Source organism: Thalassophryne amazonica, chromosome 4 (assembly GCF_902500255.1).
Source record: "Thalassophryne amazonica chromosome 4, fThaAma1.1, whole genome shotgun sequence".
NCBI lineage: Eukaryota > Metazoa > Chordata > Actinopteri > Batrachoidiformes > Batrachoididae > Thalassophryne > Thalassophryne amazonica.
The window spans coordinates 14,338,772-14,353,429 of record NC_047106.1 but is presented as its reverse complement, the minus strand read 5'-3'; the positions used below and the strand labels follow the sequence as shown (position 1 = coordinate 14,353,429).

General features: G+C 42.4%; 1 protein-coding gene across 1 annotated transcript in view; it reads left to right on the top strand.

The window, feature by feature from the left end:
• The window catches only part of LOC117509324 (cell adhesion molecule 1-like), a 548,821-nt gene that overhangs the window by 533,111 nt on the left and 1,052 nt on the right, over positions 1 to 14,658 (top strand). The gene's annotated exons all lie outside the window — the stretch shown is intronic.

The window sequence follows — 14,658 nt, the reverse complement described above, 5'->3', positions numbered from 1 at the left end:
GCCCTTCGTGAAGCTAGGACATCTTTCTACTCATCACTAATTGAAGAAAATAAGAACAACCCCAGGTTTCTTTTCAGCACTGTAGCCAGGCTGACAAAGAGTCAGAGCTCTATTGAGCTGAGTATTCCATTAACTTTAACTAGTAATGACTTCATGACTTTCTTTGCTAACAAAATTTTGACTATTAGAGAAAAAATTACTCATAACCATCCCAAAGATGTATCGTTATCTTTGGCTGCTTTCAGTGATGCCGGCATTTGGTTAGACTCTTTCTCTCCGATTGTTCTGTCTGAGTTATTTTCATTAGTTACTTCATCCAAACCATCAACATGCTTATTAGACCCCATTCCTGCCAGGCTGCTCAAGGAAGTCCTACCATTATTTAATGCTTCAATCTTAAATATGATCAATCTATCTTTGTTAGTTGGTTATGTACCACAGGCCTTTAAGGTGGCAGTAATTAAACCATTACTTAAAAAGCCATCACTTGACCCAGCTATCTTAGCTAATTATAGGCCAATCTCCAACCTTCCTTTTCTCTCAAAGATTCTTGAGAGGGTAGTTGTAAAACAGCTAACTGATCACCTGCAGAGGAATGGTCTATTTGAAGAGTTTCAGTCAGGTTTTAGAATTCATCATAGTACAGAAACAGCATTAGTGAAGGTTACAAATGATCTTCTTATGGCTTCGGACAGTGGACTTATCTCTGTGCTTGTTCTGTTGGACCTCAGTGCTGCTTTTGATACTGTTGACCATAAAATTTTATTACAGAGATTAGAGCATGTCATAGGTATTAAAGGCATTGCGCTGCGGTGGTTTGAATCATATTTGTCTAATAGATTACAGTTTGTTCATGTAAATGGGGAATCTTCTTCACAGACTAAAGTTAATTATGGAGTTCCACAAGGTTCTGTGCTAGGACCAATTTTATTCACTTTATACATGCTTCCCTTGGGCAGTATTATTAGACGGTATTGCTTAAATTTTCATTGTTACGCAGATGATACCCAGCTTTATCTATCCATGAAGCCAGAGGATACACACCAATTAGCTAAACTGCAGGATTGTCTTACAGACATAAAGACATGGATGACCTCTAATTTCCTGCTTTTAAACTCAGATAAAACTGAAGTTATTGTACTTGGCCCCACAAATCTTAGAAGCATGGTGTCTAACCAGATCGTTACTCTGGATGGCATTTCCCTGATCTCTAGTAATACTGTGAGAAATCTTGGAGTTATTTTTGATCAGGATATGTCATTCAAAGCGCATATTAAACAAATATGTAGGACTGCCTTTTTGCATTTACGCAATATCTCTAAAATCAGAAAGGTCTTGTCTCAGAGTGATGCTGAAAAACTAATTCATGCATTTATTTCCTCTAGGCTGGACTATTGTAATTCATTATTATCAGGTTGTCCTAAAAGTTCCCTAAAAAGCCTTCAGTTGGTTCAGAATGCTGCAGCTAGAGTACTGACGGGGACTAGCAGGAGAGAGCATATCTCACCCGTGTTGGCCTCCCTTCATTGGCTTCCTGTTAATGCTAGAATAGAATTTAAAATTCTTCTTCTTACTTATAAGGTTTTGAATAATCAGGTCCCATCTTATCTTAGGGACCTCGTAGTACCATATTACCCCATTAGAGCGCTTCGCTCTCAGACTGCGGGCTTACTTGTAGTTCCTAGGGTTTGTAAGAGTAGAATGGGAGGCAGAGCCTTCAGCTTTCAGGCTCCTCTCCTGTGGAACCAGCTCCCAATTCAGATCAGGGAGACAGATACCCTCTCTACTTTTAAGATTAGGCTTAAAACTTTCCTTTTCGCTAAGGCTTATAGTTAGGGCTGGATCGGGTGACCCTGGACCATCCCTTGGTTATGTTGCTTTAGACGTAGACTGTGGGGGGGTTCCCATGATGCACTGTTTCTTTCTCTTTTTGCTCCGTATGCATCACTCTGCATTTAATCATTAGTGATCAATCTCTTTTTCCTGGTTCTTTCCCTCAGCCCCAACCAGTCTCAGCAGAAGACTGCCCCTCCCTGAGCCTGGTTCTGCTGGAGGTTTCTTCCTGTTAAAAGGGAGTTTTTCCTTCCCACTGTGGCCAAGTGCTTGCTCATAGGGGGTCTTTTTGACCGTTGGGGTTTTTTTTCATAATTATTGTATGGCCTTGCCTTGCAATGTGGAGCGCCTTGGGGCAACTGTTTGTTGTGATTTGGCGCTATATAAGAAAAAAGTTGATTGATTGATTGATATTTATCTAACCACCTTGTTAATTTTTGGAATTTAAAGGTGGTGGCACAGACCACAAGCTGAGGGCTTCATGCAAAAATTCACTGTGCACTTCTCCGTCTGTGTCCATCTGACACTTTCTGTTGTCCAGACTGCATCAAATCAAATAGCATTTAATATTTTGTCCATTACACTGTTTTGTCCTCCTTATTTTTAGAAATTTAAAAGTGCTTATGTTAAGTAGCAGCACATTCTGCAGTGTGCACATGGCACGTGTGCTACACTGAGCTAAACTTGCCCCCAAACTAAACTTGTATTTTAAAAAAGTAAAGCTCAATATCCTTATAATAGCTTTTAGTTCCATACACACAAATGAACTGTGAACACTGCACATTCTGTTCATATCAAAACATGAAGATAAATTAATCAAATTTGTTATTTCTGTGAAGTAATGCAGTGTCTGCATGTTTACAAACTCAAACACTTACTGTATAAACTGAAAAATGCTTGAAGATGGGGTGGGGGTGTGGCAAGAACAAACCACTTCATGTACGTAAATTGGAAACCTGGAGATGACAGACCAAGGCCCCTAGTGGCGCAACTGCTACAATACAAGGACGAGGAGATTCTATACTTGAATGCATCGAGTCCCTAAAGCTGGGCAGACACTGTACGATATTTTCAATTGTACTTGGCTGCAGCTCAAACTGTACGACAAAACCGCAGGGTGTAAAAGTTCAGAGCGCACAATTATGTTCTCACACTATATGGCCCGATGCTCTGATGTGATCTGACTACTTACATTGTACGTTCAAAAACCATGCATCGGACTTGTGTTTCCGGAAGCAGAATGTAAACAGAAGCTTTCTCTTTTTTTTTAAACAATTTGTTATTTTTACAAATAACAAAAAGTCTCGATGGGAGACATCAAAGTTTAAAAAAAAAAAAAAAACACACACACAATACAACACTTTACATGAGTTGAAGAATAAGGGGGAAAAAGAAACAGCTACTCTCCCAAAGAGATGATCAGTGTTTATGCTCACTCCAATTTCACATCGGTGTTTGCACATGCGCAGTGTGAGAGGTTGGGGTAATTCGGCTTGTAGACACTTGTAGTGCTGCTTCAACAGCGCGATACCCTCACGAGGGCCAACCACAATATGAAACAAGTTCGATTTTCATCTGACCATACGATTGCCAATCGGGAGGTGGTCGTGAGAGGTTAAATGCAGCTCGTTACTCCATGTATACCACACGATGCAGGACGCGGGATTAAGATTAAACTTGGCGCGATCCAAAAAATTCTTGCACGAGTGAAAAATCAGCTCGAAAAGGGCCAAAACTCACACAGTGTAAGCCCAGCTTTAAAGGAACAAAAACAGTCATCAATGAGGACTTCACAAACGCTGTCAGACGAAAGGAAGGAAGTGATGCCGGAGCTGAGAGCTACGAGACAGAGGGGGGACACTGCATACGTACATCACGACATGCTGGTCACCCACCCACGCTCCAGTACACCACGGCAGCCAGGAGACATCTAACAGTGCTGAGTCAAAAGACTTTCATATGGATACAAACAACTAATACACATTTTGTAGCTAAACAGTTACAACCTCAATTCCAATGAAGCTGGGACGTTGTGTAAATGTAAATAAAAACAGAATACAATGATTTGCAAATCCTCTTCAACCTATATTCAATTGAATACACCACAAATACATTTAATGTTCAAACTGATAAACTTTATTGTTTTTGTGCAAACATTTGCTCATTTTGAAATGGATGCCTGCAACACCTTTCAAAAAAGCTGGGACAGTGGTATGTTTACCACTGTGTTACATCATCTTTCCTTCTAACAACACTCAATAAGCTTTTGGGAATTGAGGACACTAATTGTTGAAGCTTTGTAGGTGGAATTCTTTCCCATTCTTGCTTGATGTACAACTTCAGTTGTTCAATAGTCCGGGGTCTCCATTGTCGTATTTTGCGCTTCATAATGCGCCACACATTTTCATTAGGTGACAGATCTGGACTGCAGACAGGCCAGTCTAGTACCCGCACTCTTTTACTATGAAGCCACGCTGTTGTAACACATGCAGAATGTGGCTTGACATTGTCTTTCTGAAATAAGCAGGGACGTCCCTGAAAAAGATGTTGCTTGGATGGCAGCATGTGTTGCTCCAAAACGAGGATGTACCTTTCAGCATTGATGATGCTATCACAGATGTGTAAGTTGCCCATGCCATGGGCAGTAACACACCCCGTACCATCACAGATGCTGGCTTTAGAACTTTGCGCTGGTACAATCTGGATGGTCTTTTCCTCTTTTGTCCAGAGAACACAACATCCATGATTTCTAAAAACAATTTGAAATGTGGACTCATCAGACCACAGCACACTTTTCCACTTTGCATTTGTCCATTTCAAATGAGCTCGGGTCCAGAGAAGGCGGTGGCGTTTCTGGATGTTGTTGATGTTTGGCTTTCACTTTGCATGGTAGAGTTTTAACTTGCACTTGTAGATGTAGCAATGAACTGTGTTAACTGACAATGATTTTCTGAAGTGTTCCTGAGCCCATGCGGTAAGATCCTTTACACAATGATGTTGATTTTTAATGCAGTGCCGCCTGAGGGATCAAAGGTTACGGGCATTCAATGGTGGTTTTCAGACTTGCTGCTTACATGTAGAAAGTTCTCCAGATTCTCTGAATTTTCTGATTATATTATGGACTGTAGATGATGGAATCCCTAAATTCCTTGCAATTGAACATTGAGAAACATTGTTCTTAAACTGTTGGACTATTTTTCATGCAGTTGTTCACAAAGTGGTGATCCTCGCCTCATCTTTGCTGTGAACGGAGACTTTTGGGGATGCTCCTTTTATACCCAATCGTGAGTGTCCTCAGTTCCCAAACACTTATTGAGTGTTGTTAGAAGGAAATGTGATGTAACACAGTGGTAAACATACCACTGTCCCAGCTTTTTTGAAACGTGTTGCAGGCATCCATTTCAAAATGAGCAAATATTTGTACAAAAACAATAAAGTTAATCAGTTTGAACATGAAATATCTTGTCATTGTGGTGTATTCAATTAAGAGGATTTGCAAATCATTGTATTCTGTTTTTATTTTCATTTTACACAACGTCCCAACTTCCCTGGAATTGGGGTTGTACAAAAAAAGGATTGTTGACTTAATCAAGTAGAGTTAAATACTTTTCAATATAGTAAACATAAGCCATGTGACATTGAAAATGACATTGATCCAGAAAATAACTTTGTTTTGAATATCAACAATGATTGCCACTATTATACTGAAGATCAGTATAACAGCACATTCAAATCTCCAAATAAAATTTCATTAGTCCACTTCAATAGCAGAAGCCTGTATGCCAACTCTCATAACATCAAGGAATACTTATGTTAGATTTCACAACCTTCAATATAAGTCCTATATCTGAAACTTGGATTAATACGAAAAGGGTATGGACTTTGAACTTGAAGGATATGAATTGTATGAACAGAAAAAAATGGTGGTGGTATGGCTCTGTATGTGGATCTGAGTTGAGAAAAAATGTCAGTGGTGGTTGATAATATACTTGAAGGCCTGACAATAGAAATACAGTATGTTGGGCAAAAAAAAAAAATGGTATTGTGAGTTGTATACAGACCGGAGTCTAACAAAGACACTTCCACAGACTGGATGGAGAAACATGTCACAACATCAAAACACAAATTCATGTTCATCTGTGGTGATTTCAATATGGATTTGCTGCATCCAAATAATCACAAACTGACTGAGGAGTTTATCATTAACCCCTTAAACCCTTGAGCCTATTTCACCAAACTCACATTATGATTTACGAGGTCTGTTAGAAAAGTATCTGACCTTTTTATTTTTTCAAAAACTATATGGATTTGAATCATGTGCGCTTGCATCAGCCAAGCTTGAACCTTCGTGCGCATGCGTGAGTTTTTTCACGCTGTCGGTTGCGTCATTCGCCTGTGGGCAGGCTTTGAGTGAGCACTGGTCCAGCCCCCTCGTCGGATTTTCATTGTCAGGGAAATGGTCAAAAATGCAAAGTTTGGATCAGCTAAAAGACAGGTCCTACGGGATGTTGTGGATGCAAAAGAATTGAAAGTAAATAATACTTGGTTGGAGTAAATGAGGTTTTTTTTTTCCCCAAAAAATGAATTCCGATTTTGTGTTTATTTGCTTGGCGTTTCAGCTGTGGTTAGTTGATATGTGATTGAAGTGGATACTTTTGTAGAGGAGACTTCATTTGACATTTGATGTATAATAAGTGTATGTTGGTGTCAGCATTCAGGGTTCTAGCTAGGATAAAATTTAGCCTAGTGGTAATGTTGAGGGAACGAAGCGACCGAGGGGGGGGGGGTGCGGAAGGGGGGCAGCTTTTGAAAATTTAAGCTAAAATTGGCCATTCTAGGGGTACCCAAAGGGGGAAAAGCCAGGTACGACAGCCCAAGTCCTTTCATCATGTTCAGAAGGCTGGGGAAGTTTGTTGAGTGGGCAATCTCATTCTGGGTTAGCCAGTACATGGCCCTCAGTGAGGCAGTCGGAGTCCGTGGACATTTTTAAGTCAAGACTTAAATTCTATTTTATTCTCTTTCTTATGAGTAGTTTTTATTTTATGGGTTAGGGTTATTATTTATTTATTTATACAGTGATTAAATTGAAGCTGAACAACATTTTATTGAGTCTTAAAGTAAATAAATATCAAATTGGTTACTGGATTCTTAAACTCTGGACATAATAAACTCTACATGGTGGATCCTTGATCTCTGGATATAACAGAAATAAAATCTGTTAGTTTTTGTCAAAAGCATTTCTTTTCAGACATTATTATTGGCATGAATGTCTTTCCATATCTGAGCTGAGCTGTACAGCTCGCTGTGATGCACGTCAGGTCCATAAAGAATGCAGGACGTCTCATTTTGGGAGGAAAAAACGTTTTAGTCCATTGTAGTTCATTGTCTGTATTGCAATGTTTGTAAGAGGTGTCATTTTATTTAAAGCGGCAATTCGTTTAAAGTTATTAATTCCGAGCGGACTCTGTCTCAGCAAAGAGCCGCGCAGCATTTGGAGCTGTGCCAACGGAACGGAGGACGATTCTTGTTTGTTGACTGCAACAAGACAACAGTCCCAGTTAGCGACTTTAGTATGCACAAAAATGACTCATGATATTTAATGGCTTTGAGTGGGGTTAAGAAGCGGACTTACTGCTTCTGAAGAGCAGCGAATCAAAGAGCCACGAGCCATTGAATCAAAGCATTGCTTTATTGATTCATGCTTCAAACTGGAGTCGCGCTGCAGAAACGGTTGATTACACGGTCCAAAATAAGCGTAACGGGCCAAATTATATCGTAATGGGCTGTAATGCAAGTTTGCGCTAGCTAGAACCCTGGCATTGATTAGTTATGAGTGTTCAAATGTTCCAAAACAGGGCAAGTCCCCAAATTTGGGGACTCTAGGGTTTAAGAGATTAATTTATACAGTATTAGCCTATATCCTAAATCACAAGACCCAGTGGACTTGCAGTATTCGAACCACACTGAAAAGATTTACCATGTCAAGCAATGGAGTTAAACTTTGGAATGGTCTGAAAGGAGAACTAAAACAATGTCCAAACATCATCCAATTTAAAAACAAATATAAACAGATAGTTTTAACAGGTACAGGGAGGAGGGGGTTAAATGTCACTGGTATCTGGGTTATGTCTACAAAGACTCACTACTAATTACACAGTACAATATTGTATATGTATGAGTATTTATATGTAAGTATGGCATTGTATAAATTTCAGGATGTATACTGTAGTGTGTGTATATAACGAGATCTGTCAGAAAAGTGTCCGACCTTTTCTTTTTTGCAAAACCATATGGATTTGAAGCATGTGTGATTGCATCAGCCAAGCTTGAACCTCGTGCGCATGCGTGAGTTTTTTCACGCCTGTCGGTTGCGGTCATTCGCAATGATGCAGTCACACGTGATTCAAATCCATATGGTTTTGCAAAAATACAAAGGTCGGATACTTTTCTAACAGACCTCAATATATATATATATATATATATATATATATCTAATATATATATATATTATATATATATATATATATATATAATATATACGAGGGTAGGCTGAAAAGTTCTAAGGCTCCCATGAAGGAGTAATGCATTAACTGCATTATAGTGAGCCTTAGAACTTGATATGAGAAATTGTTTAACAGCTGACATGTTCCACTTGTCCTTAAGGCTTCCAACGGAGGTGTTTTTCCTGTGGCGGAGCGTTTGCGGCGGCTGCGAGCCGACACTGCAATCCGCCCGCCCGTCTTTCATTAAAAAATCTCCTTTAACAGTGGAATATCCGGAATAAAATGCTGAAACCGACTTCTTCTGAAACTTCTCTGTTTCTCTCACGACGTCCTGGATCAATAGAGCCTGAAATGTGGGGGTTTTCAGCTTGAAACAGGCTGACGGCGGCGCCTGAGAGCGCTGCGCGACGTCTCGCACCGTGGGAAGTCCTTTAAAGCGACAGTATCACCTCAAAATCTCTCATCAGCCGTTTAAAATTTTCACCGAAAACCAGCTTAATTTTTCGAACCGTGTCCACTTCGATGTGTCTCACAGGTTTAGAAAAAATTTTGATCAAACAAAGCGCCAGTCTCTCAGCAACTTCTCAGACAAAGGAATTCCGACGAGGGGCTGGATGACTCCTCCCACAAGGAGTGCTCACAGGCGAATGACGTCACCGACAGGTGTGGAAAAACTCACGCATGCACACGAGGGTTCAAGCATGTCTGACGTTAAAAACATATGAATGAAATCCATATAGTTTTTGAAAAAAATAAAAAGGACCTATACTTTATTGACAGCCCTCTTAGTATATATATATATATATTATATATATACATATACATATATACACACACATATATATATACATATATATATATTATATATAATATATATATACTATATATAGTATATATATATATATATAGATATATACACACAGTGAGGAAAATAAGTATTTGAACACCCTGCGATTTTGCAAGTTCTCCCGCTCAGAATCATGGAGGGGTCGAAATTTTCATCTTCGGTGCATTCCACTGTGATAGACATAATCTAAAAAAAAAAAAAAAAAATCTGGAAATTACAATGTATGATTTTTTTTATAAATTTACTTTGTATGTTACTGCTGCAAATAAGTTTTGAACACCTACCAACCAGCAAGAATTTTGGCTCACACAGACCTGTTAATTTTTCTTTAAAAAGCCCTCTTATTCTGCACTCTTTACCGGTATTAAAATGCACCTGTTTGAACTTGTTACCTGTATAAAAGACACCTGTTCACACAATCAATCACACTCCAACCTGTCCACCATAGCCAAGACCAAAGAGCTGTCTAAGGACACCAGGGACAAAACTGTAGACCTGCACAAGGCTGGGATGGACTACAGGACAACAGGCAAGCAGCTTGGTAGAACACAACAACTGTTATGATTATTTATTAGAAAGTGGAAGAAACAAGTTGATTGTTAATCTCCCTCAGTCTGGGATTCCATGCAAGATTTACTTTGTGGGGTAAGGATGATTTTGAGAAAGCCCAGAACTACACAGGAGGACCTGGTCAATGACCTGAAGAGAGCTGGGACCACAGTCACAAAGATTACATTAGTAACACATGATGCTGTCATGGTTTAAAATCTGAAACTTCAAACTTGAAAGATTTGGAGAAGATCTGTATGGAGGAGTGGACCAAAATCCCTGCTGCAGTGTGTGCAAACCTGGGGAAAATTACGGGAAACATTTGACCTCTGTAATTGCAAACAAAGGCTACTGTACCAATATTAACATTGATTTTCACAGGTGTTTTCAATACTTATTGCAACAGGTATCATACAAATAAATTATTAAAAATCATACATTGTAACTTATGGAATTTTTTTTTTTTTTTTTTTTTAGATTATGTCTCTCAAAGGGACATGCACCTAAGATGAAAGTTCAGGACCCCTCCATGATTCTGAGTGGAGAACTTGCAAAATCGCAGGGTGTTTCAAATACTTATTTTCCTCACTGTATATGTGTGTGTATGCATAGGGTATGTGCATGATGCTTGCTCTGGCATGCTTGAGAAGTGATTCATTTGTTACTAGCTGAGTTACCCGTTCTACACACGGGTAATAGAGAAGAATTTTAGCCATGTCACTGTATATTTCATATCACTTTAGTTAAGGTGTAGTAAGTTGCATTGCATTGCATTGCGTGTATGTTGTCATCCTTAATTTTCATAGAGCAATTTGTGACGTTCATGAGACTGAAGTGAATGATGATAAAAAGGAGATAGCATGTCATATCACTGCAATGCTCTGGCCGTACACAATAGGTACATTTTAATTGAAAATGCACATCTTAACTCGCGCCATGTCCAATGTCCAACCACCACCTCCTGGGTCGTGTGTCACACCAAACACCTGCATTATGTAGGTATTTGGTGCAGAAACTCCTCTTTGGCTTCCCTCTTCTCCCCCTGCCTGGTGGCTCCATCCTCAACATCCTATATACCCTATATTCCTATATACCCTGGGTCCCTCCTCTGCACATGTCCAAGCCATCTCAGTCTCACCTCTCTGACTTTGTTCCAAACCGTCCCACCTGAACTTTCCCTCTGATATGTTCATTCCTAATCCTGTCCATTCTTGTCACTCCCAAAGAGGGATCGAACATTTTCAGCTCTGCCACCTCCAGCTCTGCCTCCTGTCTTTATGTTAGTGCCACCGCCTGTCTCTGAGCCATGCAACATAGCTGGTCTCACTATTGTCTTGTAGACTTTTCCCTTCACGCTTGCTGATATTCTTCTGTCACAAATTACTCCTGACCAAACTGTTCACTCAACCTACTAGACAGTGCTCCGACTGGGGATTCCATTGTTCTCCTGGGGGACTTCAACGCCCACGTGGGCGGCAACAGTGAGACCTGGAGGGGGGTGATCAGGAAGCACGGCCTCACGGATCTGAACCCGAGTGGTGTTCAGTTGTTGGACTTCTGTGCTAGCCAGTTTGTCCATCACGAACACCATGTTCGAGCACAAGGGTGTCCATAAGTACACGTGGCACCAGGACACCCTGAGCCAGAGGTCGATGATCGACTTTGTAATCATATCATCTGATCTTCGGCCACGTGTCTCAGAGACTTGGGTGAAGAGAGGTGCTGAGCTGTTGACTGATCACCACCTGGTGGTGAGTTGGATCCGCTGGAAGGGGAGGAAGCCGGTCAAACTGGCAGGCCCAAATGTATAGTGAGGGTCTGCTGGGAACGACTGGCGGAACCCTCTGTCAGCGAGGTCTTCAACTCCCACCTCCGGGAGAGCTTCTCCAAGATCCCATGGGAGGTTGGAGACATGGAGTACAAGTGGACCATGTTCTCCACCTCCCTTGTCGATTGTGGCCGCTCATAGCGGTGGTCGCAGGGTCTCTGGTGCCTGTTGCAGCAGCAATCCCCGAACGCCGGAAGTAAGGGATGCCGTCAAGCTGAAGAAGGAGTCCTACTTGGCTTTGTTGGCAGGTGGGACTCCGGAGGCAGCTGACAGGTACCGGCAGGGCCAAGTGTGCTACAGCCCGTGTGGTTGCAGAGGCAAAACTCGGGTCTGGGAGGAGTTCGGGGAGGCCATGAGGAGGACTATTGGTCAGCCTTGAAGAAATTCTGGCAAACTGTCCGACGCCTCCAGAGGCGGAAGCAGCTCTCCACCAATGCTGTTACCAGTGCGGGGTGGGAGCTGTTGACCTGACTGGGGATGTTATCGGGCAGTGGAAGGAATACTTCGAGGATCTCCTCAATCCCATAGTCACGTCTTCTGAAGAGGAAGCAGAGACTGGGGACTCAGAGGCAGATGAATCCATCACCCAGGCCGAAGTCAGCGAGGTGGTCAGAAAGCTCCTCGGTGCCGAGGCTCCTGGGGTGGATGAAATATGTCTGGAGTACCTTAAGTTTCTGGATATTGTGGGACTGTCTTGGTTGACACGTCTCTGCAACATCGCGTGGCGGTCAGGGACAGTGCCTCTGGATTGGCAGACTGGGGTGGTGGTCCCTCTGTTTAAGAACGGAGACCAGAGGGTGTGTTCCAATTACAGGGGGATCACACTGCTCAACCTCCCTGGTAAGGTCTATTCCGAATTCGACCGATAGTTGAACCTCGGATTCAGGAGGAGCAGTGTGGTTTTCGTCCTGGTTGCAGCACAATGGACCAGCTCTACACCCTCCATCTGGTGCTCGAGGGTTCATGGGAGTTCGCCCAACCAGTCCACATGTGTTTTGTGTATCTGGAGAAGGCGTTTGACTGTGTCCCTCAAGGCGCCCGGTGGGGAGTGCTCCAGGAGTACGGGGTCCGGGGTCCTTTGCTAAGGGCTATCCAGTCCCTGTACGACCGCAGCAGGAGCTTGGTTCGCATTGCCGGTAGTAAGTCAAGCCTGTTTCCAGTGCATGTTGGCCTCCGCCAGGGCTGCCCTTTGTCACCAGTTCTGTTCATTACCTTTATGAACAGAATTTCTAGGCGCAGTCAGGGAATAGAGGGGGTCTGGTTTGGGAACCACAGAATCTCGTCTCTGCTGTTTGCGGATGACGTGGTTCTGTTGGCTTTGTCAAATCAGGACCTTCAGTGTGCACTGGAGCGGTTTGCAGCCGAGTGTGAAGCGTCCGGGATGAAAATCAGCACCTCCAAATCCGAGGCCATGGTTCTTAACCGGAAAAAGGTGCTTTGCCCTCTTCAGGTGAGTGGAGTGTCCTTGCTTGTTTAAGTATCTCAGTATCTTGTTCACGAGAGAGGGACGGATGGAGCATGAGATCGACAAATGGATCAGTGCAGCATCTGCAGTGATGCGGTCACTGTATCGGACCGTTGTGGTGAAGAGAGAGCTGAGCAGAGGGGCAAAGCTCTCGATTTACCGATCGATCTACATTCCGACCCTCACCTATGGTCATGAGATTTGGCTCATGACCAAAAGAACAAGATCGTGAGTACAAGCGGCCGAGATGAGTTTCCTCCGCAGGGTGGCTGGGCGCTCCCTTAGAGATAGGGTGAGGAGCTCAGTCACACGGGAGGAGCTTGGAGTCGAGCCGCTGCTCCTCCGCATCGAAAGGAGCCAGCTGAGGTGGCTCGAGCATCTTTTTCGGATGCCCCCTGGACGCCTCGCTGGATAGGTGTTCTGGGCACGTCCCATCGGGAGGAGGCCCCGGGGAAGACCCAGGACACGCTGGAGGGACTACGTCTCGCTTGAGCTGCTGCCCCCGCAACCCGACCTCAGACGAAGTGGAAGAAAATGGATGGATGGATGGTGTTTTGCTTGCACTGACTTCCTGTGCGCGAACACAAGCATGCAGGGAACCATCGCCACAGTATCGTGCACGCCTGTTTGTCCATGTGTTCCTCCCGACAGGAGGTGGAATGTTTCATGGTTCCCCATTTCATTTTTGGTTCGCGAATTTTCTTCCGGTTTCTGCATGTTTCGTGTTATGTGTGAAGGGGCCCTAAATAAGGGTAAACACAGAAACAAAAGAAAGAAAAACAAACAAAGAAAAACACTGCTATTTTTTTTTTTTTTTTGAAGAGTCCAATATTCCTTTTTTTTCTCTTTCTGTAAAGTAACCACAAATTGATACATTTTTCAGTATGCTGTGATTTAGAATAGAATGTGCAGTGTTCCCAGTGCATTTCTGTGTATGGAAATAAAAGCTATTTTAAGGATTTTGAGTTTTACTCACCTTTTTAAACACATTATTTTGAACACAACTATATATGCTGGTGTGGTTTATATTCCAGAAAAATATGGTAATCTTTTAGAGCCCCTGTCAGTCATGGGCCCTTAGAATCATCCTAACACCCCCATCCCCACAGCACCCTTGCACGCACTCGGTGCATGCACCATCAAGCCAGGTCTCAAACTATTCATGTCTACTTTTTGATGACTCACATAAACAAGGACACCGGCTCCAATATGTGGAAAGTTTCTTGTCATTTTGATGCTGCTTGTGCATCGACAGAATCTTGTTAGTGTTAAACGCAGGTGTTAAAATGCAAAAGACATTGAGATTTAGCTGCAGACCTCATTAGTTGATGCTCAAGGTGAACTCACCTATCGAATTGTTGGAGGCTGAAAAGTTTGACAATGTGTCTGGTGTTTGTGTGCATCTTGATAAACTGAATCATGCTGAAAGCTCGAAAGCCTGCATTGTGTGTTGTTTGGACATAATCTGTGTTTCTTTTCATCTATTACCTTGGTTTGGCTGTGAACCCTTTCCCTCGCTGCAGACTGGAATGAAATGGGTGGTTCATTGCCTCAGACAGGTCTGAGGAACGTTTCTCCGCAGGAGGTTAATTTCTTATTGCTTGCCACATTCACACGCTTCATTTGAATCATG